Source organism: Phaenicophaeus curvirostris, chromosome 1, assembly GCF_032191515.1.
Source record: "Phaenicophaeus curvirostris isolate KB17595 chromosome 1, BPBGC_Pcur_1.0, whole genome shotgun sequence".
NCBI lineage: Eukaryota > Metazoa > Chordata > Aves > Cuculiformes > Cuculidae > Phaenicophaeus > Phaenicophaeus curvirostris.
Genome location: NC_091392.1, coordinates 132,618,859 through 132,645,401, shown reverse-complemented (window position 1 = coordinate 132,645,401; position 26,543 = coordinate 132,618,859). Strand labels below are relative to the sequence as shown.

At 39.8% G+C, this 26,543-nt stretch overlaps 1 protein-coding gene across 1 annotated transcript in view; it reads right to left on the bottom strand.

Annotated features, from left to right (window-relative positions):
• MID1 (midline 1) overlaps positions 1–26,543 on the bottom strand; it is a 180,976-nt gene that overhangs the window by 146,896 nt on the left and 7,537 nt on the right. The gene's annotated exons all lie outside the window — the stretch shown is intronic.

Here is a 26,543-nt window from a genome sequence, read left to right as displayed (position 1 = left end):
ATGTGTGTGAATCCATAGGCTTTGGAAAAGCTTTGTTGCAAAGCTTTATTTGCCTTTCTGGCAAAGGCTTAATCATCCTTAGCATTGGTGTGTTATCTGCTTTCTCTTTCATAGAGAGGGTGATTTTCTCATTCCTGAAGCTTAGTTCTTTGTGCAAGAAAACACTGGACCCCAAATGCAACTTTAAAGAAATAATAATTATATTATATAACCTATATTTTTGCTTTAGATTTTAAGAATGAGATCAACTTCTATCTGCTGCCCCTTGGTGGCTTTCATTAAAATAAACGTACAAAAGGCAAAAAAAACTCCGCAATCCAAAGTGCCATTGCTGTTTGATTTACACCTTTCTTGAGTAAAAAAAAAAAAAAGAAATACAGACAAATACAAACCTGCAAATTCAAGCCACCCACTCTTCTCCAAATTCTTTGCCTCCAACTAAATATCAGCCTGTTACTCTCTCTGTTCCACTCTAAATGGAAATCTGTCTTTTGATCTCAGGGGACAACTGGGTGAATCTGATGTCTGAAGAAAAGCCCCAATATCACACATTTGCTTCTGCAAGGGCTTTATCTACCAATGCAAAAAGTAGTCACTATCCAGAAAAATTCCTATCAGTACAAGAAATCTTATTGAATTGAGCTGCAGAAAAGAAATGTTATGATGATGTGCTGCCAGGATTTTAATTAAAGGCTTCCTAAAATATATTTCCTTTTAACTTGTAAAAGGATCCAGCACTCCATACATCACAGGGAAAGGAAGAAAAGGTCTGAAAAATTTATTAATTTGCATTCCCATGTAAAGACAATACTTATTTTTCTTGCAAGTGCAAGCACGAGAGGAATTTGCATAATACTGTCACTGTCCGGCTCAAAAGCAAGGCACGGATGGAGGGAAAACTTGATTTAAAGCACTACTGCACTGTGTTCAGCCATATCCTGAGGTGGATGGATCCAGTTATATACTTTAACATGCAAAAGAAACCAACTGTCTCCAGGGATCAACATAGCACATTGCATAAGGGTAAGGCCAGCCATGTATGCCAGCCAACATGGAGATAACTTAGTGATCTTCCAGTGATGGTTTAGTCTTGTGCACTTACACAACAGCTTGAAGCAGCTGCATCACAGAGACAGGTGCATTAAGAGCACTTAACAGGAATGCTTGTCCCCTGTTCCTCAAACGTAGCTCGGTGGACATGTCTCACTTGAAATGAATTTGGGACCTTTTACTGTGGTTAAGTCTAGGAGAATTCTCTCCAGGATGCATTCAAAGGAAGCATAAAGTTGCTTTTCTAAAATAATTAGAGCCTCAGGGGTAAACTTCCTTGGTGAAAAGTGATTCAGCAAAAGGTGCAAAACTTACAAATTTGATCAGGATTATGAAGGATTCACCCCAAAACCATCTTTTTGGTTCCGGGACTTTTAAGCAGGGGGGTTTGAGGACAGTTTCAGAGTTTCATATGGAAACGTAGTAAAAGGTTCAGTAAGAACTCCAACAATAGATAAAACAATAGCAGAACTTTTCTGGAAATGCACACTTTTTCATACAGAACACACACTCCTTACAGGATGGGATGGGAATAGCATTTTTCTGAGAGCTCAGCAGTGTGTGGCATCAAAAATTAGTTCTATAGGATAAAATATTGGGGTTTAGTGTTATAAAAAAATAAAGTAATAAAATAAATTTTTTAATAAGACATGATCAGGGTGGAATGCAGACTGTTTTTTAAACTGAATTAACCAAGTATCATAACCCACATTCTAATTCTGCAATTCACTTTCTGCCTTCGAGGAACAGGCTTTGTGGTAAACCCACACGGCACCTGTACTATCACATGCAGTGAATCCAGAAAACTAGGTTCTATGCTTAGCTTCTTAAGGTCTTCTGAGAGGCATGAGAATTGGTTTTGAAGGCGGTCAGCCTTCAAAGATACAATGGTACAGCTAGATGTGAGGAATCATCATCCATGATGCAAGAAAAGGGTTTTTTGCATCTTCCTCTGAATACCCAGTTTTACATCTATAACCCAAATGCATGCACATGCATGAGAAATTCACACTCTCTCTGGGAAAGAGAAAGAAGATTCTGCCCCTGAAGGAAGAAACTTTTACAGTCTGTTCAGTGGGAACCTATGGAGGGAAGGGCAGCCAGAGGAGTGGTGCAAGGTGTTAAGTTCAGGCATTACTGGGAGGAAAGCCAGACCAACATCATGATTACGAGCCCGAGAGTTTTAGGGGACTCTCATGGGGTTGATTCAAGTTAAAAGAAAATGGTCAACAAGTACAACAAATCCCTGGCAACTTTATGTTCTTTGAACTCTGGTTATCAGTAGTAATGGTCCGATCCTCCTTATCAATGCTCAGTTAATAATCTGCTCTTAGACTTGTCTGTGACTCCAGCAGACACATAGGTATCAAAATAGCTGTAACCTTGCTGCTCACTGTAGGTGTCTGTCACACTCCTTATCACACACCAAGCACCTCCCAGGCAAAATGGGCAGACACATAAGCCCTCTATCTGGTCTCAAGTCTCAAGGACCGTGTTGCCTCATTCGCTAAACCAGAGGCAAGGTGGGATTACTTTTGCTGGGCTTCCAATAGCAGCACCGTTGACTCAAAAGAAGTTCAGCGTGGTCTACTCTGTTGTGCTCCTGATCTGGTAAAAGTAGTTAGCAGGTACTTTTGAGAACTCAAGATGTTGGGTGCTAACTTATTAACCTATCTTCTCCCTACTTAAGATCAAGAGGTAATTTTAGCATGTGTTCTGAGCTGGCTTAAGTAGCCAAAAAGCTTCAAGCGTTCTTATAAATGTGCAGCAAAAACCTACTATGATGTAATATCATAGGATCATAGAATAATTTGGGTTGGAAGAGACCTTAAAGATCATCTAGTTCCAACTCCCCTGCAATGGGTAGGGACAGTTGCAATTTATACATTATGTATAAATATTACTTATTTATAGTAAAACATAGTCAATTTGGTGTTGTGTGTTCTTTGTCTGTGCATCAACACTCATTCTGCAAAATTCCAGCTGAGTTTCGTGGGATGAGGCTTAGTTCAGTGGTCATCAATGCAGTGGACAAACTTGAAGGTTTAAGTTGGCACACAGCACAGACAACAATTTTGATACCAAATATTTACCACTGTTTCAAAACCTCACATTTTTGCTTATTTGGATTTGTTAACTCATCTTTCCTGAATTAGTATAATTCCTTTCAATAAATTACCAAACATAGGAACAGTTTTCAGCTGGAGGACCAGACACAAAGTAATCTAATGTAGAATCATGCCTTCACTGAATTTTTTTTTCATTTAACACAATTTTATGTAGGCCAGACCTAGCTAGGTCTGCACCAGCTGCAGGGGAAGTTCAGAATGGGAAGTGGAGAAAAGGACCTTCTCTTCTCTCATTAGCCGAATTCCGCTGCCATGGAAATCCTTCTGGGCCCAGAGAATTCAATATATCCTAAAGACAGAAGAACCACTCTGTCTCCTTATGGAGCTGTGCCAAATAGAGAGAGACCAGACCCCAGGATGTGATTATATGGTAGGAGTGAACAAGCTGCAGTAGGGAAAAATATGACCTAGCATACAGCTTAGAAAGAAACAAACCTAGCTTAAAAGTCAACATCTTGAGTTATGAGGTCAAACACAAATTGATTTGCCTTTAACACAGACACCTGACAAAAATAAAGACGTGGTTTTTTTAAATGAAACAAGCAGCTAAACAGTTACACTTTGAGAGGAAAAGGTAATATTCACATCCAAACTATTGGTGTTGAAATTAATTTCTAATGATTTTTATAGTCCCCCCTTAGTAATTTCAAATCAGCACCTGCAGGAATACCTGCAGGATGTTCAGAATACAAAATACTTTTCAATAACCCCAGATAACACTACAATATATAACTCAAGGCAAATCTGGAATGTAAAAATAACCTTCAGAAAATCTGGCACAAAATATGAGGTTGCAAGATGAAGACAAATTTATGAAAAGACAGCATAAGAAATTTAAAAACTCTGTAATAGTGTTAATAGGAAAAACTGTTCTCACGCTATGAGTGCCACACAATGATTTTAGAATCTATAATTAATATTTGTGAATTTAAGAGTGTGCAGAGCTGTATTTCACAAAGCAGGACTTAACTGCTTTTATCAACATTGCTGCAGTGAATGCAATGAAGATAAACTAATTACCCTGGCAGAGTGTCTGACTCATAGGTATTAAAATGCACACACATTTTCCAACAGAAGTTTAAAAATAAGACCAGAAATGTCAGACATCCTTAAATTTGCAAATACACACTGAAAGCCACAGTGCACAAAGATGTCCCTAAGGCAGATCTTTGGTAAATTAATTGGCTTTCGAGCAAGATGACTCAGCCTTTTGGCAGGATATCACTAAAACAGGCAGAGATTATAAAGATCAGAGCATCTTCTTGGTGGAGTGGTCCTTATATGACCATTTGCCCTGTCTTGGTTATTTACACATCTCTCAAACTACTCTGATCTCACTTGAGGCTGCACCACAGCTGCAGGCAAGAGAGAAGGAAAAATGTCTTCAGGACAGCTTCTTCATCCATCACTTATGCAATCTAATAATCAACAGCTCAGACAGACAGAAAGGTGGTAAAAATACTTCCACCTGCACTTGCCTTAATGACAACACTGACTGGAGTATCTGATTAAGGTATTTTAAACAAAAGAATCATGTTTGCTGGATTTCATTTACCACATCTGCTACAAGGCAGATGCTTTATTTGCTACGCTGAACAAGTTTGTGTACGTTCATGTGTAACAAATCAGTGATAAGAAGACTCTGATAGTCTATTCCAAAATTATATGGAAGAATAGTAAGTCAAAAAGACTGACAGAAAGGGTGCTATAAGGGTTCAGAGTTTCTAAAACATCTCCTCTCTAGTGTGTCTATATATATATGTAGAATTAAATGGAAATCATAATTAGTTTACTGTTTTTTTCCATTTAATTTCCTAGGGTTTTACAATTAGTTGATACTTCAGTGATAATTACACCTCACTGCTCTTAAAAGTAATAGGCAGTAGCTAAATTACAACAGTTTTTTTCTTAATATTCCAGTCATCAGAAGCATCTATGAAAACAAGAGTTACAAAGTAACAGGACAAGATTTGCCTTATATTTCTGTAACTTCTATCAGCATAGAAAAAAAAGAGAAACTTTATTTGACTGCGTTTTCTACCAACTACTTATTCAGTGACCAACTGCAAAAAACAGTCATTCAGTGACTCAAGCTAAGCAAATAAAGATCCAGGCAAACAGAAAACGCTGTGTGATATGTGCCTTTAACAGCCAAACGTGAAGCGGTAGCTGCCAAAACCAATACCATTCTGCTATTCCAGAAGTTATATCCAAACATATGATCACAAAGATTTGACAGTGTCATCTCACCACATTTTCACTAAAAAATTAAAACCTAAATTGATAAATTGTCACCTGAAGCAAGCAGGTAGTAACTCAAACTCCCAGTATTTCCATGTTAGCTGAGACCATCAAACCATGTAAATCCTTCCCTTCCAAATGAAAGCCCTTAAACCATAAGTTTACCAAAAAATGTTTAACATCCTCACAACTGAGCCATTCTCTTCTAAAAGTGAGGTTTTCTTCAACCTGTACATGGTAGGTTAGCCATATTATATGCCATGCAGAAGTCTCTGCCAGAAATGAGAAATGCTAAGCACTGTTGGAACTATGCCATATCCAGAAAGAATTATAGAGAGATCTCCTCTGTTGCAAAACTTTCCAAGGCACAAGAAATGCTAGCATTTTAATACCTTTTCAAACCCCCCAGCTGAGGCAAGGTATTACCGTGAAAAACTGGAACATTTGTGCACCATTTTTTCTTTGCCACATTTCTTGTTCTTAGAAAATCTTTGATATTTCAAAGTTTTGCTGTATTTCCATGGAATGATACTTACAGAGTTTGGGTCACACTGAGCTGAAAAAGGAGCTTAGGCATCTCTACAAATCTCATGAAGAAAACTGCTACTGGAGGGACAACCAACCAGTGTGTCACTGACTTGAAATCAGATGTTTCAGCTCAGATCAAAAGAGCCAAAGTTCTCCAAAAGTTCAAGTCAGCCTAAGACCTTGTTTCATTTTTAGAGGCAGAAAAATTTGTCAACAGTCTGCATTCTCATGAAACCTTATTTCATGAGACAAATACTTTTGCAGTTGAACCCTCCCAAGAATATTCCCTTGGGGAATTCTCATTCACTTCTTCTCTCCTGTGCCCCAGATACCCATGCCAGCTGCCTGCCACATAGAAAAAGGGCTTCTGCAAAGTAGACAACCTGTTGGGACAGGAGATGAAGAAGTTACTTGTCTGTCAGCTACACAGCAACAGGATTAGGTGGAAATCCTGTGAAGAAAAGGTACCCAGGACTGTATCCTGAATAACAGCAATACAAACTGCAACCTGTAAATTGTTTGTTTGTCCATGGACAAGGTATTTCATCTCCTCCATTTTAATTCTCAAACTGTGTATGAAGCTGCCTTTATTTTCCCAAGGATAACAAAGGAGATTATAGATCTATAAATACTAAAACATCTTTAAACATTATTTTATTCAGGTCACAGGCTCTTCCATAAGCAGGAAGGAAAGACACAAAAGGACTAATCTTTGTAGAAGTGACTACAAGTTTTTGAGTGGGAAAGACAGTATTAATCAGACAATACAACATACAGACTACTAAAATTATTACTAGAATGTTGTATGTGCGTTCATGTGTCTGAATATGTAAGAGAAATATATTAAAATTCTTCCAGTAAAAATAAATATATATATTTGGACTTCCTCCATTAAAAAGAAAGAAGTCTTAAGGTTGTCTTCCCTACAACCAAGTAAACTATTTCCCTAGCCAGGATACTAATGGATTGTAATGTCTGTGGTGAGACGAGGTCTGCAGGGAGTGGGCTGGGGAATGACAACAAAAAGCTTAAACCCAAACCTGAAGTCCTTATACTCTGCCCAGGAAAACCTCTTTATACAACTGAGAATTTGCTAACATATGTGGTTCATGACTTGACTTATAAGCTTCTGGAGTTCACTGAGGTTACCATGAAGGTCAGATTGCCTAAGATATATCAAATTACTCTCCTTTCTCACTGCTTTAGCAAGGGCCTTGGTACTGACTATGTAATATATTCATGTAGGAAGTTTTACACAAAAAAAAAAAATTACATTCTTCTAATTTCAAATGAGAAAAAAAGGTAAATAATTTAGAAGAAAATCAAAAGAACCTTCTTAACAGAGGATTTTAAATTAAGTAATTCAAGGACGTGGGCAGATACCACAAAGCATTAGTCACAGTAGTAAAATAAGAGACAGTTTCAGAGAGTCTTCCTTATTGCATTAATGTCTTTTCTCACCAGGAGCATTGCTGAAAATTATTTGTGTGTACAGCAGCTACAGAGGGGTTTGAAATAGTGTACTTACAAACACGCCCACTGGGAGGAGTGCCCTGGGAGGATTGGTCTGGTCAGGTCTCACCCTTCCTTCTGCACCAAGCAGCCCATTTTTAACCTTTAAACCATTTTCAGATGGTACTTTTATGAGCCGCTGTACCTCGTTCCCTTTAATTACAGACATATATAGCGCAGGTTTACCAGTTTCCAAAAGAATTTCCACTTTATTTAGCACACAGTTCCAGATGTGTCCCCTCTTCAGGCCTCCCTTTTTGTTAAATGGTACTGGCAATAAAAGACAATGACTGCAAAGATGATACACTTCTCCAGATTCCAGACAAACCGGTTTTATAATCCAGTCATTTGATTCTTGTTTTATAAGCTACCCTTATTAAAAATACTAAAATTAAAAAACAAACACCCAGACCAGTCCATGAAAACTATATTTTCTTGGGTGGTGTTAAACTTTTTCATTAAGATATTCAGAAAATCTGATGAAGCAACTCAGAAAATCTGATTCAAGTAACACTTGTGGAATAAGAAGACCAGCACAGAAATAAAATGTTCACCACTTGGCTTTACTTTCTGCATGTCTTCCTTCCACAGATTATTACTGATCTGCATTTGTCACTTCAATGCTGATATTTGCAGATATTGCTCAGTGTGTCCTCTTCAATGAATAAATGTATTTATTTACAGAGAGACTCAACTATTCTAATCCCTTCCTGCAACACACTCTCCAACATCATTATTTTGCACCAACAGCAGGAAAAAAAAGTCCAGAAACAGCTGCTATTGCACATTATCCCAACAGTGAAGGTTAATGCTTTTAAACTATTTCATATAGATTTTGATCCCTAGGGCCACACTTTGTCATATACATTCATTCTCTCTTTTCCTCTTGTTCCTATATCTTCCTCAGCTTGTATTTTGCTGTAATACACTATGAAACTGCAATGATATGCAAAGGTCCTAACTCCCATTTTGTAAAGGCCTTTTTCACACCTCTTGGGTTCCAAAAAGGTGCTTTATGTCAATGGGAATGGGGAATGATGTCCTGATAATCCTGTCAGCTCCAGCCACCTGCGCTTTCAGTGCTCTCAGTTTCTCATCTACTACCTGCAATTAACAGTGAAGAACTACATGGTGCTCCAGACCAAAATTAGACATGAAGATGTCTCAGCACGTACAGAAGAATTAAGCTGAATTGTGCAGCCGTGTTGCCCGTTACCGAATCACTTGGCAACCGCTGATTTTGCTTCTCTCCTTCTACATGCATCCTCAGGAATGAATATATACAAGATATACTGCACTTCACACCAAAGTGAGAGAAAAAGAAGAATCATACTGAGGATGCAAAATAAAAGATTTCTGTGATTTAAAGAAAATTTCTATGTGTCATTTATTAAAGGAACCCTGGATCAAAGATAAAGGGGTTTCCTTATCAGAGGAACCACTAGGATCTTCAGATATCTAATAACCACCTGCCTCTCTATGTAGTTTATAGAATAGGAAAATAAAGTACACCACAACAAATGAACAAAGCACAGAGTCATTTGGGAAAAGGTGAAGGCACTTCAGCAGAGAACTCTGCAGGCTGCCCTGGTATCCTTAGCTTTAAGGCTGTGGGGCACAGAAATACCGCACAGAAAAATTCACCTGACATTATCACACGTTAGACTTCAGAATTGTAAAGCTCTGACCACTTGCAGCTTGGAAGCTGAAAAAAGAAGGGAGAACACGAAAAAAGCAACAGCCAGAAAGATTATTATTGTTGCGACTTTATGTGATTCAGAAGCCTGCAAATAAAGTAAATAGCACAACTGCCTTTGTAAATGGATAACTGCTTCAAGGGAGCGACCTCTGCTTACCTTATTTTTGGGTGCCTTCCTGTAAAATCCCATGTTCAACCATTTTGGGGGAACCTCTCCCTTTATGTTGTCTCCCTTTGGCCAGCACAAACCACTAAAGCCTTCAGAGCACTTAACTGAAGGCGGTTATTATAGGCATGCTGTGGGTGGAGAGACGTGTGTCCACCACCCTACTCCCTCCAGTGACTCCTTGTAGCCATTGACCTTTCAATTCTGATAAATAAAACATAAATATATATAAAAAGGTATATAAAGTAAGTAGAAGGGCAAGGAGAAAGTAGTTACTAGACAGGGGAATCATGAATCTCAAGCATTTTTACACATTTATGTTTCAGTGTAGCTCTCTCCAAAAGATAATATTGTCAGTATTTTAGAAATAGCAGCAGGGCATTTGGTGCACATTTCATTAAGACGTTGCAGTATCTCAAACAGGTGATAAGGGGTTGTCATGGTTACTATATTCTCTTAAGCTGAATACTAAATAGGTTCGCAAAATATATATTCTTACTTTTGATGTAAAATATTATTTGCCCAGACTGCATTTGCTTATTCACCCCTTTTATTTTGTCAAAGACTTTCCCCTCCTTCATCTTTCAAATAAAGTGGATGTTAGTATTGTTTAGAGAAAGGAGAGGTCACTAACCATTCTCCTCCTTCAGAAAAGGGGACAAGTTAGGTAGCTCATTATATAGCCTGTTTATAATTAAACCGAAAAATGATTGCTCCACTGTACTGGAATTGTAAGAGCTTTAATTTCAGAGGATTTAATGAGTCATGGAAATGTGTTTATGAGGCAACAAGCCCGCACTACAGAAAGAACTCAACATTAGCATGGCAACAGACCATATAGCTTTTAATGGCCTGAACCCTTTGTCTCACATTCAGACGCAGCCCTGAGGTTGTCCCATCAACAACATTTGATCAAACATTTCTTTCAGCCGGGTTACTTTTTTGCCAATGGACCTGAAGGTGATATTTAGGAAATCTATTACCAGGCATGCAAATTGGGAGAAGAATGTGTCACATCAAATCATGCCAGTTTAATAAGACATTACTCACGGGCAAATGCTTTCATGCACTGCCTACTCAGAAGGGCAAGTTGAAAGGAGTTACTGTAAGGACATTGAATTTGGTACTTTTATCCTTGTCTGGCCCCTTTGTGATGCAACTGAAGGAAAGTTTTAACACACTAACTTATTTTAATTTTATTTTATTAAGATATCCAGAATGTAAACAAATATAAAGTTCCCTTATTTTTATTATGATCTAAACATCACTGGCTTTCTTTGGACTACTGTGACCATTATATATCTGGTACCTTATTTGGAAAGTTTTCATTGACATCAGCTGTAGTCATAGGGTGGAATCCTGCTACTGTGAAACTTATTTACAGCAGTGACAGCACAATATTTACAGAGCTGAATGTGATGAAGTTTTCATCTATATGCCACTGAGAGCCTGATTGTGATCAGGAAAAAAAAAAAGAGATTCCTCCAATAATTAACTTGGATGCATTTGAACATATTACTGTACTAGTGTTAGTAATCAGTTAAGTTTTGAATAAGATTCAGCAAGAGCAACTGTGCTTGCCACTTCCCAGTCTGCTTTCAGAGTTTGTACCCGAGGATATTCCTGGGAGATGAATTAGTCTTTTGCAGTCTGAGGCAGCAATTTTTTACAGCAGGACTGAGCAACAGGGTAGAAATTCGTGGAAGATAATATATTGAGCAGATCCAAGTACTAACTAGGCACTTACCTTTTGTGTTTTAAAGCTCTGAATGTTGCATATTTCTAGAATCAAAAATGGACATAACATATTGTTCGTGCAAGGTGTCACCATGTTAACAACTAGAGCACCTTCTGTTAAAACTATTAATATGTGGCATATCACTTCATAAAAGCTTGAAATCACAACACAACAACAGTAAGCACATGTGATACATATGAAGTTGATCTGCAAATACAACAATGAGCATTCAGCAAGAAGCATATTTGTGCTGTAGCTAGCTGAAATAAAATGATCCCATTTGTTCTACAATCACAACTTGTGTTATCCACTATATAATCCATCCGTATTCTGTATTTGGGTTCCATTCTGAAGTGTAAGAATGTCTTTTGTTTTTGTGTCCTCAGCACACACCAACCTGATTTGTGAAGTTTGAAGGTGATGGTGAATTGAGCTGCCAGAAGGCTTAACAATTTAAAGGAAACCTGTTCCCAAACCTACTGCAAACAATCTGTTTACCAAAACAGATATCATCTATTATAATGATCCTGTTGCTGTATTTAGGTACTTATGGCACTTACAGAATAAGTGATGATTGTAGGAATAAGCATGAAAAAGTGAATGGGGTGATAAATCATAGATCATAGAATGGTTTGGATGAAAGGGACCTTAAAGATCATCCACTTCCACCCTCCCTGCTGTGGGCAGGGACACCCTCTACTATATCTGGTTGCTTATAGTCTCATCCAACCCAGTCTTGAACTCCTTCAGAGATAGGGTACCTATGACTTCTCTGGGCAACCTCTGCCAGTGCCTCACCACCCTCACAGGAAAAAAATGCTTCCTAATACCGAATCTAAATCTCCCCTCTTTCATCTTCAAACCAATATCCCTCAACCTATCCCTGCACTCCCTGATAAAGAGTCCCACCCCAGCTTTCCTGTAGGCCTTCTTTAAGTACTGAAAGGCTGCTATAAGGTCTCCCCAGAGCCTTTTCTCCTCCAGGCTGTACGTTCCAAATTCTCTCAGGCATGTATGGGAGGTGCTCCAGCACAGAGACAGAGAAGTGGGAGAAGAAAGTACCACATCTTCCACGCACATCTATGTTAAAACAGAATAGCAAGCTCAAAAACACCAAACTTCATGAACACACTAAAACTATCAGAAGACCAGAAAGAATCGCAGAATCACCAGGTTGGAAAAGACCTCTTAGATCATCGAGTCCAACCGTTCCTATCAAACACTAAACCATGTCCCTGAGCACCTTGTCTACCCATCTTTTAAACACCTCCAAGGAAGGTGACTCAACCACCTCCCTGGGCAGCTGGTTACAGTGCCCAATGACCCTTTCCATGAAATATTTTTTCCTGATATCCGGTCTGAACCTCCCCTGGCAGAGCTTGAGGCCATCGTGCTTTGTCCTGTCCCCTGTCACTTGGGAGAAGAGGCCATCACCCTCCTCTCTACAACCTCCTTTCAGGTAGTTGTAGAGAGTAATGAGATCTCCCCTCAGCCTCCTCTTCTCCAGGTTAAACAACCCCAGCTCTCTCAGCCGCTCCTCGTAAGACCTGTTCTCTAGCCCCTCCACCAGCTCCTCAACATCCTTCTTGTGGTGAGGGGCCCAGAACTGAACACAGGATTCGAGGTGCAATCTCACCAGTGCTGAGTACAGAGGGAGAATAACCTCCCTGGACCTGCTGGTCACACCATTTCTGATACAAGCCAAGATGCCATTGGCCTTCTTGGCCACCTGGGCACACTGCTGGCTCATGTTCAGTCACTGTCAACCAACACCCCCAGGTCCCTCTCCTCCAGGCAGCTTTCCAGCCAGACTTCTCCTAGTCTGTAGCACTGCATAGGGTTGTTGTGCCCCAAGTGCAGAAAGAGATATTGCTCAGGTAAACCTTTCTTATATGCAACTTAGAAGGAGTGGCGGGGGGGGGAAGTCTGCTGCGGGAAGCAGTTTGTTAGGGCTTGACTTTTTAATGGTTTCTGCTTGATGCCATCACTCCTGTGGGACGCGGGGGAGCGCAGGGGAGCAGGCAGGATGGGGGACTGAGCAGGAACCCCCTTGGCTCTGCCCACAGCGCTTGCCCCCACGCTGCCGGCGCCCTGTCCTGTCGGGGCAGCCGGGACACTGGCTTCTTGTAGGAAGTGCAAAAGCTTTCTGTTTGCAGGGGAAGGCTGAAGGTCTGCAGTTTCGGTTGCTGCTCGGCTGGGCTTTGGCTACATATTGAGCGATGTTAAAATAGATTTAAAATACCGCACGCAGAATGAGGTTCCATTGATTCTTACTGGTGATACCATCTATGGCACTGTAAGCTCGATATGAGCCGGCAATGTGCACTCGCAGCCCACAAGGCCAACATACGTATCCTGGACTGCATCCATGGAAGTGTGGCCAGCAGGGCGAGGGAGGTGGTTCTGCCCCTCTGTTCCTCTCTTGTGAGACCTCATCTGGAGTACTGTGTCCAGTTATGGAATCCTCAACATAAGAAGGATATGGAGCTGTTGGAACGGGTCCAGAGGAGGATTACATAGATGATCCGAGGGCTGGAGCACCTCCCATATGAGGACAGGCTGAGAGAGTTGGCATTGTTCACCTGGAGAAGAGAAGGCTCCAAGGAGACCTTATAGCAACCTTCCAGTACCTGAAGGGGCTACAGGAAAGCTAGGAAGGGACTTTTTACAAGGGCATGAAGTTATAGGATATGAGGAAATGGCTTTAAATTGGAGGAGGAAAGGTTTAGGCTAGACATTAGGAAGAAATTCTTCACAATGAGGATGGTGAGGCACTGGCACAGGTTGCCCAGGGAAGCTGTGGCTGCCCCATCCCTGGAGGTGTTCAAGGCCAGGTTGGATGGGGCCTTGAGCAGCCTGACCAAGTGGGAGGTGTCCCAGCCCATGGCAGGGGGGTTTGAACTGGATGATCTTTAAGGTCCCTTCCAACCCAAACCATTCTATGATTCCTCTTGAACCCAAGGAGTGACATGAACCCCGATTCTAAAGCTCTCTAATGCATAAAGCTGAGTTCTACATGCAAAAATAAGACAGCGTAGGTTCAAAGTGGCAAGAAGGCCAATGGCATCTTGGCTTGTATCAGAAATGGTGTGACCAGCAGGTCCAGGGAGGTTATTCTTCCTCTGTACTCGGCACTGGTGAGACCGCTCCTCGAATCCTGCATTCAGTTCTGGGCCCCTCACCACAAGAAGGATGTTGAGGCTCTGGAGCGAGTCCAGAGAAGAGCAACGAACCTGGTGAAGGGGCTGGAGAACAGGCCTTATAAGGAATGGCTAAGAGACCTGGGGTTGTTTAGCCTTGAGAAGAGGAGGCTGAGGGGAGACCTCATTGCTCTCTACAACTACCTGAAGGGAGGTTGCAGAGAGCAGGGAGCTGGCCTCTTCTCCCAAGTGACGGGGGACAGGACAAGAGGGAATGGCCTCAAGCTCCGCCAGGGGAGGTTCAGGCTTGACATCAGGAAAAAATATTTCATGGAAAGGATCACTGGGCACTGTAACAGGCTGCCTTGGGAGGTGGTTGAGTCACCATCCCTGGAGCTGTTTAAAAGACAGGTGGATGAGGTGGTCAGGGACATGGTTTAGTGACTGATGGGAATGGTTGGACTCGATGATCCAGTGGGTCCTTTCCAACCTAGTGATTCTGTGATTCTATGATTCTATTTTCCTGCTAGTTTGATGGATTGCAAAGAACGCTATATTATACTTCATGCCATAGCACCACTACCACTATGAAGTCTCTATGCTGTAATTTCTCTGCAGTAACAGTCTTAAAAGCCCACAAGAATTTGCATACTTGAAATTTGTGATACATTTTCTTCCCAGCATATGCCTAGTCCCTTGGGACAAGAAAATTTTTGTTAAGGACTAGCTTTCTCCTTGTGAAAATACAGTAAAACCACTGAACTCTGACCATTAAAGCAGAGTGCATTCCACATTAGTCTATAGTAACAGGATATCATGGTAGTCAGCATAAAGGGGAGAAAAACACCAGCAAGCAAACCTCAGGGTAACTCATACCATTCCATTTAAAGTATGTGGATATCAATCCGTCTTGCCCATATTCATATTGTTCTGTGTTTCCTGATATAACACATACTTTTAGAAGGGGTCCCCAGCAAATCCAAGCGCTGTATTTTTGTACCAAACAAACAACACAGTTTTGAATGTCACGTCCAGAAACATGAGAAATGAGTTCAATACCGGAGCAGCTATCTTATATATAGTGATTCTGTGGAAACAATATTATTCTCTTAATTACTACATCCTCCAACATTCATGAAAAAATAGGCAACCTCATAATGGGGCTTGGAGAGGAAGCTCTGTCTGAAGGTTACATTGTATTGCTTTTATTTGTTTTTTTATAAGATGAATAAAATCTATATCCAAGAGGAGCTCAAGCTCGGATTTTAGGTCTATGTGTTTTCTGAGCACAGAGGTAAGGACTCAGCTTGTTCATACCCACAAATAGTATGAAACTGATTATTCAGGAAGGGGTAAATAGTGGGATTTATGCCAAAATTCCCAAATAGTTATCATGGATCTAGGAAGAAATGAGTAAAATAAATCCGTGAATGCAGACAGGGATAAAAGTTCATTTCATTATGAGGTTGCCTAATCCATCTGGCCCATCTTGCCACTGTACTTCCTTCCAGGAATTTCTCTACCTTAACTCAGTGAATTCTTCCTCTTACTCATGCTTCCTCTATTTTAGGGGTATTTAATGAAACTGTACTTGCCATAATAATTCAGCAGAACATCAGCAGCTTTGTGCAAGATCTTGACACTTGTGAAGAGGGTGGGACAACAAGAGTATCCTGTCACCCATATCAGTGTCCAAGTGCAGGGGTGCTGACAAATGAATAGCTGACATGTTATTGTTCTTCTTTCCAGTCTCATAATAAAGACCCCTCAAAGGACAACAAATTTTATTCAGCTGAGGTTTTACTATTTCTCTGTATTTCATCAGCCCTGGCATTAATAACAATATTGTGGTGATTTAAACTAGGAGTGTGGGAATTACTGAAGGATGTGCTTATTTTTCTAACAAAAGTTCAGGCATGCTATTATTAGCAATCTATGGCATGTCATCAATGTCAAAGGCCAAATAGTTTCTTGAAATGTTTAGGAATCAAGTATATTCTGAATCTGAGGAGTCTCTGTTCTCACTCTCCCGTTCATACGCACACGCGAGAGCGTGATGCAGAAAGACCCCCATCTTGCCAGTATGCTCCTGAACACTCCCACAGTGACCATTCTGATAGCACATTCAGGTTCTCAACAGGACAAACGTGCTTCTGAGAGCAGATTAAACTCACCACTGGGCAGTTCTCAAGGCTGTGCCTCTGTCTGTACAAATGCTGGACCTGGGAGCTTGAACCCAATCTATTTCAGAGGCATTTCTACCACATATGGCCCCTTGTGTTATGTAAGCGTGTCTGCCAGTTTAGTACCTCAATAATATTCAGTCAACTGGCTTAGCATGTCACCAAGAACATCCAAAGAAGACACCCAGAGAGTATCAACATGATACTTTAAGCAATTGTGTCAACACGTTATGAATAGATGAGGAAGAAGGTGTTTCAGAGCACTCCCAAGACCTGTCTGAAAGCAGTGTAGATCTACCCCATTGCTCTGATAGATGGCTCTTAACAGCTCTATGTTTCTCCACAGACTTTTGGATTCATCTTTCCCTTTTACATTTTTATAAACAGAGAGTGTGACCAAACTGAAAAAGTAGCCATTCTTTCACTGAAAACCAGCAACAGATTTTTTAACCAAGAAAAGTAGCCATTCTTTCATTTAAACCAGCAATGGATTTTTTTTAACCAAAAACTTTATCTTCATCATCAGGGTCGTTAAGGGAAAACAATAGTGACAGATGCAAGACACTTCTCAAAAAGCAAGAGCTAAAACGGTAAAAAATCAAGCCCGTACCTTTCCTTTTCCAAGGAAAGGGCTAGGTAATATAATTATTTCATTAGAAGCAGTGGTCATCTGTTATGCTTTGTAGGAAGACCAGCAACCAATGTTAGAAACATCCATTGCATGCAAGAGAGAAGAGGAAAAGCTGTTTGTTTAGTAAATGTTAATGTTTCTGAAATAAGTTTGATTAGAGTCTGGAATTTATCAGCATTTGCTACAGCTCATGCTAGAGGACAAGAATCAGCAACACACATTGTCAGCAGGCATTAGCAAAGAGTTCTATCTCCATATGAGCAAACAGCGATTCAACCCTTCCAACCACAATACTAGGTGCAGCATCCTCCACAAAACATGATATGTGTTTTTTTACATCTCCTTGCAATAAACATTTCACCACGCCTCCCCAGTCTGTTAGTAATGGCTTTTTTTTTCCCTGTGTGGTTTGAAGTTAAAGATCAAAAATGGTCTTCAGAAACAGAAAGACAGGAGGCTTTTCCAGCAGAAACATGAGGCTTTGAACTTCTACAGGAAAATTTTATACAAGAAGAAAGAGTAACACAACTACACATCAGAAGAAAACTGAAATAGATCATTAATAAAAGAGACACTAATAATAAAAGAGAAGCATGTAGCATATGTGCTAAGCTGAAAGTAAATCACTGTTTCTATTTTGACTGGGTGGTTACTTCTCAACATATAAATACTCGTTAAAAAAAGGACAGTGAAGCTTGCCTGCTGTTGCTGTGGCTGCCAGGTGTCAGCATGGATATTCTAGTGGGAGAAGAGAGAATACTGCTAAATTGTAAACTGAGATTTCCTGTAAACTTGAAGGAAATACATCTCCTTCTTCAGTCACTTCATAAGAACAGCTACTACCAGTACTGCTCACTTTGCACTGCCCCTCAATGTAGAGTGAATTATTTACTTTTTCTTATGGTGCTGCTTTGGCACAGCATAACTTACTGAAAACACTTTTGTATTAGGAAAAGGAGGGGGACAGAGGAAGAGTAGACACAGCCTTGTTAAATGGGTACGTGCATATATTAAAATGAAAGAGAACATGTCCACTGAACAGATCCACTGTCCATGCATAGTGCAGTATTTGCCCCAAATCAGAAATCCCTGTCTTGGGGAGAAGAAAAGCAAGGAGGTAGCAGGGGTATGTATAACAGGGAAAACTTTCCCACATGTGCCTCATCCTACATTCTCAGAAGCAAAAATTCTGTTTGAATAAAATTTTGGTTTGCACATGATTGGCGAAAGTGCTAAAGGCAAGCTCTTCCCCTTGATTTCGTTTGAAATTATGGGGATTTAACAATTTTCATGATAAAGCACTAAGTCATCCCCGTAGCAATCTACCTGCTCATGAGCTTGGTTATGAAAGCCTGGAAAGGCAGGCGATACCTCTGGCATGCAAGTCTTGACCATGAGAGATCCTCACTAAGGACCAATATTCACCAGGCCGGGAACAACCTACACGCATAGCTGAGAAGACCGTGCAAGTTTTATGATTGCTCTCTTCAGTGCATATTACTGCTTTCTGCCAGCTTCTGAATTTCCCGTAAGTGACTGCACATTTGTGATTTATTTTTCCTGTTTTGAAACAGCTTGAATGGCCATAAGATTTTGTTTCCTCACAGACTTTTAACAATAATTAAACTTAACAGGCTTTAATATTTGAATCCATTTCAAGGCAACGAGGATACACTGGAGGCTGTGGGAAGGGATGTATGCTTTCTGAACGAAAAGAGCACATGGAAATGCTTTTATTCCATTAGCACAGGCACAGAGGCTGCTGTAACACAGCTGCAGCTGTTGGAGAAGAGTGTGCAGGCTGAGATGAGCTCATGATTGGGTCTGAATGGGACAAGAGTCCTGCCCTCTTTTTAGGCAAAGATCCTCAAGGGAGAATGAGCTGTTTTTTGTACAGTTCATCCACTTCTGTTCTCGTCAAACTTTCTAGGGCTTTACTGTCGAGCAGCTGCTCATAACCACTTTTGGCCCCATCTGTGCCCATGAGTCATTAACTTCTGCTCAGTATCCCATGTCTCATTACCACTTTGCATGTCACAACCATTCAGTTTAACTCAGTGTAGCACTTTAGTGAGCATCCGTAACAACGTAAGACACCAGAGCACAAGTAACAATCACCAGCACACACAGTGCAGATGTGGTACCAGCTCTTGTCCCAGGGACTATATCCTTGCTCATCCTTCTCAGGAAACACCAGAAGACTGTTGGCCCTTTTGGTCCACTTTAATACTGAAATTGAAACATTCCTCTATGGACATCAATGGGATAATGAGGAGTTGCCATTTCTTACAGTTCTGTCACAAGGCTAAGTCTATTTGATCTTTTCTGTGAAGCCTCAGCTCCAGATCCCAAGTCACTGTGTGAGAACTGAAGATTTATTTTCTTTTTTAAAAGGATTTGGCCTTTAGACTGTTGTAGAGGGAGAGCTGACAGTCTGACCTGAATATAACCCCACTATTTGAAAGCCAGAGGCTAGAGAAAAGGAATGCAGAGTTGTCTTTAACATGTTATGAATTTTCAGCTAAAATATTATGATTGTGGAAGAGGTGGAGCCTGGCAGGAAATTAATGCTTTTTGAAAGCTGGTCATCCTCTGCAGGTAAGAAAAGACCCCCCTAGTGCTCATGCCAGCCTAGACAGGGAACTTCTGGAGGGGAAAATGTGTCCTGCTGCAAGGTCCCTTCCTTTGCAGAGCAGATGCAGAAGAGGTTGTGTAAAGCACTCTGATTCACAGGTTGAATTTAAAGAGCCTTCTGATCCCATGTTAGCTTAGTTTTAGCTCAGGCTTTGCAATCTCCAACTGGAAAGTACTACAGAAATCTTTATTTCTAAAGAAAGTGCACAAACCATCCTGATTCACACACACCCAGGGCAGGTATCAATAAAACATTAACCACATTGTTCACCTATATGTTACCTTTTTCTAAAATATGTTAATTGTAGTCAACGTTGCCAGCATTTTAATTAAAACATTCATTACTTGCCCTTCTGACTTCTACTGCAGCCAAACACTGGCAAATGCTGCTATGTAACTGTACATGTGTGTACAGTTCTAAGGTTTCTATTTTTCTCTTTTTCACCAGCATTGTACAGATCATGTGAGCCACATCAGCCAGCTCTAGGCACAGGTAAGGGAAGCAGTCTTGCTGCTGGGGGCAGGAAAGCAGCAGCAGGCTTGCTGCCTGCTTTGCCATGACACAGTGGCAGAAAGAGGCAGAAAGGGAAGCCTCAGGGGGAGCTGCCCAGGGTGGGGAGGGTAGGCTGCTCCTTGCCAGCAGGCTCGTGCATCTCAGCCCTTCATGTCCCTTCCATCCTGCAGCACCTTGAGCAGCCACAAGTCCATGTTCCCAGAGGTCTTTCCTTGGCTCTCCATTCCAGTTTTTCCCTGTGGCACCCTGACCCTCCTCCACTTTGTCCTTCGTGATGCAACTTTTGCCTGTAACTCTACTGGCGTGATCTGAAAAGGAAAGTGAATGTTCCCTTAACTCTGGCTAAAACCATTATAGTTTAGAAGCTTGGGGCTTCTTATCATACTCCTTCATATTATTTCTTCTTTAGCTTCTACTGCAACACCAAAATGAAAACTACATATCAATAGGGAGCCCTGTATGAGTTAAGGAGGTAAAATGAGCCCCAGTCACTACATAGTTAAAAATCCTGCACCAGCAATGATAGCCCTCACCTCCAAATCAAAAAAGGAAATATCAGGAAGGATATCTTAACAGATACATATATATATACACACACATAAAACAAAGGGGGGCAGTTAAACTATGCAATTATCGTAGAACTGCTAAAAAATCAAAAAGGAAATGAGTAAATGTAGCACATACCTTTGTGTATAGATGTTTGTAGGTATATACTATCGTATTATTATGATCACTACTTAAAGGCATCTCCCATAATCCTGCTTGCTGTGAGGCAGAGAATAATTAGCAAGAAAAATCTGTGATTGCATCCAAATTATTGCACCCAAACTACAAAAGCAGCAAGTTGCTGATACTGCCCAAGACCAAATCCTACCACTTGAAACATAGCAGCAGACAGATACATGTCATTGCTCATTTTTACAGTGAAAATATTAAGTACATCATTCCAGAAATGTTCTAGTAAATGTTTTAACAAATTAAAGAATTCAGGAAATATCAGTTAATCCATCAGATTTACTGCCTGATGCCAGTAATATGAATCCAGGCTGTTCCAAGCAGTGAGAGCTATGATGTTACCACAACAGTGCTTTGTGACGGAGGGATTTAGAGGGGAAATTACAGGCACATGCAACTCTCATGTTGCATCAGAAATGGATGATGAAAAGCCACAAATTCAGTTGGTGGTATTGGAAACACCAGGATAATTACATAGTATCTGGTACTGACTTCTTTCCCCTTTGAAACTTAACAGTATTTGGACAGAGGCTTATAAAATCTTGTATCAGCTACCCCAATCTTGCACCGAGTTTTACAGAGGAGTCTGCTGGCTCAGTATTTCTCGTATGACTCGGATCTGTATGGCAGGTTTTCATTGCACCATGGAGCTTGACAAACATACCTTGCTATGTAAGCTACCAGAGATTTGAATTAGGGTGGCACAGTAAAGAAGCTACATAGGAGCAGTCCAATATCTTTGAAGAACTCACTAGTCCTAAATGTCAAGCTAAATGTGACAATGATCCGTCTCAATTTAAACTCCCAAGTGATTTGTCACCTCAGGTGCTGTGCTGCACTGCATATCCCTGAGTAAACAGAGACAGAGCCAGCTCAGGTGTCTCTGCTGTAGCAGTACAGGTGGCCCTAAAGAAGCTGCTAGAAAATGCTGCCTGCTTTGCTTAGCTGCTTAGGAGTGTCTTCTCCAAAAATCTGCATGTGTCCTACTACATAGCTGTGCACGTGATGTCAACATGACTAGATTAAAGCATTTGACTCTGTAGGGCTGTTTTTCAGACCTAGCATGCAGGTCTTACAAGCTGCTGAGAAGAAAAGGCCAAAGGAAAAAGAAAAAAAAAATTAAGACAGTGGGTTGAAAACTCTTATGTTAAAAAATCATTGGCCTCTTTTCTGGGATTAAAGAGACAGAGGGAGCAAGATGAAGAGAAAAACAATAACATCAGTATTTCTGGCCACTATTACTTTTATTAATAAATCAAGCTGATCAAATCACTGAGTGATCTTTAACTGAACATCCAATATCCTCTCAGCCTCCCTACATGCTCCCTGTGCTCATTTATTTACTTGTAACATGCTTTGAGCCATAACAAGGCTATACAAACCCCAATTCTATTCTTTCATATCCTAGTTAACTTTCAGAGCCAAAGTACTGCCCTTGGACGCACAAGTGCAGCTTTGGCTGCAGCCACTGGAAGTTTTCTGTGTGTAACTGCAGGGATAGCATGGGTCTTGATGCTTTCAAACGGCTCAAATATTGGGGCAGAGAAAGTGCTTTAGCCTTGGAGTAATCTTTAAAAAATGCCTGCATCATACTGTACCCATTTGAAACCTCTAAATGTTCATATCCGTAGCCGTTATGTAGTCAGAAAGGACCTGTAAAGGTCACCTGCCATGGAAAAGAAATTTCCCAGGACAAAAAGGTCTTAAAATATTTTATTACAGAAATATACTTTTCAGGCCTTAAACCAGATTAAATATATGAGAATTCCTAGAAGTCTATATTGTTCCCCTTAGGGGTGACAGACTTTATTTACAAAGCCCATATATTGCTGCAGCAAGGAGTTTTCATGGCTGAAAAGTGTTCAGGGCATTTATGATGGATAGACGGATGGCAGTGAATGAAAAAAAACTCATAGAAGCTCCACCTGGCTGAATGGCATTAAGATTTCCTCACGGGAGTCATAATAGGATGCAAGATTTTTCTGTACTGTTTGCTCTAACAATGACACACATACATACATAAATAAATGAAATCACCCACAGCACTCAATAATTTATTTGCTTCATCCTAGCCATGAATGTGCTAGAATAATAAACCACCATATGGGTGATAGTATAGTTACCACTGGCAATTCTATGCTATTGCAGCTTTGAAATAAGATAACTTAATCTTTGGTTCCTTTGAAAGACCAAAAGCAGTGCACACAGAGCCTTGGTTTAACTCAGTTTCCATTGTACATTCTTCCCAGTACTAAATGGGCTAGACTGAACCCCGTTTTTAACAACTTGAGTCTCGAGGGCAGAAGTAAACCTAGCAGAACAAGGACTTCTAATTCTAAAAACACTAATAACGGCAAATAGATGTGTTTAAATAATTGTTTTCTTGTTAAAAAGTCCAGGTTTTCCATTTTTTTGGTTGATGACCCCAAGGGTCAAGTTTTCTATGAGAAACAGAAACATTTAGGAATATATCTTCCTAGCCCATAACTAATTTATAGGCTCTCATGGTGTCAGGTGCAAAGATTCAGGATTCAATTTGTCACCCCAGGCAATTCCCACTTTAAAAGACAGTGCAGGTATTCTACAGCAATAAATGAAGGGCAACGTTAATGATGTAAAACCAACAGTAGTATCCCCTACAGAGGTCACTTCTTTCAAATTCATAGAGATACATCAAGATATAGAATGTCTTTTGTACTGATCCGTAAAGACCATAAAGCCCTCTAATGATCTCCTACAGAAAAAATAGAGAGGATTAAATTATATTTTTCACACTGAATAATATCGACTACAGCTGGTTGCTTTTTCTTGGCTTGTTTTTTCTCAACTAATTAATTTTTTTTTAAAACAAGACAGCTAACTGAAACAAAATTAATACATAGGCATTTTTTTTCCCATTTTCCACTTTTTTTTTCAGACAGAACACCAGTCACAAATATTTACTTTCTGTGTATGTTCACCTTAATGACTGTATTGTTAGTGATTACAATGGTGTTCAAATAGCCATGTCTTCTTTTCATTAAAACCCCACCTGCTCCCCCAATACATCTCCCTGAGACTGATTCCAGGAGAATATTATCTCAAAGACAAGAGAGGATCATCTGTGAAAAATGTCCAGTGCTCTGATCATACACACTAGAGACCTTCTTGTCTCATAAATACCAGAATCTTAATCAAAACACTGAATCTCTGTCTTTGTTTTCCTTTCTGTAAAATGTGAAAACTTCACAGAGATTTCTTTATACTGGAAAACATTGTGTAAGTGCAAGTTAATTGCAGTCTTAGTACTTGAATATTCTTGGAGGATAACTGATGATGGGAATACATCAACACAATGAATTCTGTGTATGATGGAAGATATTTTTAGATTTTTACATTGTAAGCACTTAAATGGAAAATCGAAGCACTATAGAAAATGATCGTTCACTCTAAACACTTGCAAACTAACCATCTTAAGAAAACTGCTTGTGTCACTTCACCATATTGTAATATTTTGCTTTCCTTCTTGATTGTATTCACGTGAATTAGGTATTTAATCTAAGAACTCAAAATTAACTTCAAAAAATAATGGTCTACAGCTGTTAAAAATATGCACCGCAATCAGATCCTTCCAGAAGAAAACAGGTTACACATCAGTAAACACTTTTTGCTGTTAACTTCAAACAGTGATAAAATCTCCTGCTTAAAAACTTCTGCACTCTGTTTGTGTAGGGGTGGTATTTTGTATTCCTTAAATGTCAAGATACTTCTTCATACTTTAACATTATAATGATACCAAATTTATTTCATTAAAGGAGATATCTATCTTACCTATATTTTAAATGTTGCAGTTAGGGGTTAAACCTAAGTACGTGAGCTTCTGCTTTAATGGGAAAAAGACACAAACCTCCAGAAGGCATGGATGAAAAGACTTATCCTTTAAGATTAACTATGTCACAATCTAGCATTTTGATTCATGGAGGTTAGCAGAGATAAATCCTCATTTTTAATTAGTTAGCCAGGATGGAAAGCAGAAGGAAAAGTAAGGAGGAATAATATAAAGCATAATAATGATACAGATGTACCAAAGACAGAACATAGACCAAGCACAGTTACATCCACTGATGTTCCAGGTTAGGCAAGGCAGAAGTTATAACCTCTTGTTTTATCAAGATTTATATTAAATGTTATATAAACATTTAAAGGTGTTATTTATAATTGCTTTCTGTTATGTTTTTCAGCTATTAAAAACTGATTTTTCCTAGGCATAGTCATGTTAATCGTCCAAACAGACATTTTCAGTTACCACATGACATCTGTAGACCACAGTAACTTCAGTGGCAGCTCTGCCAGTATGTGTTTAGGCTAAAAAAAAGACTGTACCCATCAATTTCTTTGTACTTTGCTTAGGAAATATTGGTAGCACCTGCATTAATGCAGCATGGCAGCTGAAGATAGCCATTGAATTTTTTTTTAATGTTTGGTTCCATGAAGATTAAAATTGCTCATTTTTAGGCTAAGATATTTCAAGTACTATAGGTGAGGGCAATTTCTAACACTCCGTATTTCAAGGCATGAAATTTTTATTTTATGATGGTAAACATTAGGGCTTAAATAATCTTAAGGGTTAGCTCTTCACAAAAGGATTCAACACGAATTCTAGCCATTGATCTGAAACGTACATTATATTCAGAAATGTAATAAAATCTTTTTATAACTACATACAGAGTACTTTTTTTTAATGACCTGAGTTGAAGGGAGCAGGATGATTTGTTCTACAAACAGAAGCATGAAGTTAAGTGAACATTTAATACGAAGAAAATAATCTCCTAAATAAGAGGCTAGGCTGCCATTAAAGACTAAAAGGATGGATTGAACATAATGAAGCTTTTGAGAGAATGCAAGAAATAACAAAGCATTGGCAGGCAAATAGACCACAGGAACTTCCTGGGTCGTTTCCACTAATAAATCATCACTGTTCTGGCAAGAGATATCTGTAATTTGTAAGTAGTTTTGATCTCAGGGAATCTTTCCTTTATTTCTGTAATGAAGGAATACTTCCTATATGAGAGGCTGTGATATCAGTCTCCCGGGTGGAAGGCCAGGGTAGCATCTGACACTCATGTAGTGACTGGTACTGATACTAAAGCCAGTCCATACCTCTGAGTGTAGAAAATCATGTTATGCCCAAAGATAATAGAAAATACAAGGTCATAAATTACTCCCTGTTCTGCTTAGCTGTCAATTCCAAAAGACACAACACGTGTTTTTCTCCTTGTAAGCACCAGCATCTCTTACACCAGCTATCATGACAGCAAGGACAGAAATTGCACACAGCATACTGTTATTTGCACTTTTATTCTGCATTCTTCTGATAGAGGGAACATATAATACCAGAATGGTACTAGTTTCATCAGTAAAGAACTTCTTTCCACTAAAATCAAACATGTCATAACAGAATTTTCCTTTATAAAATAAAAATAAATATACTGTGATCACTTCCATCTACGTATCACTGTGTATATTTTGCAGCAGTGAAAGATGTACAGTAAGGAATCAAATGGGGAAAAATTCTAAACATCTCCAAGTCCCATGGGGAGTTACTCCTCAGACAGGCTAGCATTTGAAAACAATATTTGATAGTATTCAAGGAATTTTAGAACA